The following is a 650-nucleotide window of genomic DNA, read 5'->3' as shown; positions in this document are numbered from 1 at the left end:
TCTAGTAGAACCAATCATGCATATATATATCATCAATGTCTCACAAACCATCATATTAATTAATTCACACATACGCACATGTATAGCTATATACAATTTCTCCTACATATGCATGTTGCCTTTGGAGCCAGTGGCATTAGCCTAATTGGTGCCTTCGGAGCACGATGACAATTGGAAGTGGTTTTCATGGGGGCGGTAGCGGGTAATAGTATTCTCCCTTTGGATTTATGACCTGGTCGAGCAAAAATCCCGCTATTTCCTCTTGAAGTGCTTCTACGCGCTCCGTTTCTAGTAGCTTCTCCCGCACGTCTCTGAATTGTTAAGAAGGAGATCAATATGCATGTGTATTAGTTGTGTGACTAGATATAGATAATGGTGTAAAAATTGTGAATAGTGTTTTGACAAGCGTATCCATTCCTGTCTTTGAGATCTGCTCCTTTCGGACGCCATCATGCGAATGTTCTCGCAAACGCAGAATGCACACAGATCAGTCCCCTGCGTCTGCTTCAGGGCCTTTACGAGAATGGAATTTGATCAGATAATAATTAATCAAGCATGATAATTAAAGAGATGGCAGCTAGCTAGCTAGCTAGTACTACTTAATTACTTACCTTTGGTCTTCCCCATTTAAGCTTTTCTTTCCATTCGCC

The sequence above is a fragment of the Triticum dicoccoides genome, chromosome 3B, assembly GCF_002162155.2.
Source record: "Triticum dicoccoides isolate Atlit2015 ecotype Zavitan chromosome 3B, WEW_v2.0, whole genome shotgun sequence".
Lineage (NCBI taxonomy): Eukaryota > Viridiplantae > Streptophyta > Magnoliopsida > Poales > Poaceae > Triticum > Triticum dicoccoides.
The sequence above is the reverse complement of the archived record's forward strand: the minus strand, read 5'-3'. Positions refer to the sequence as shown.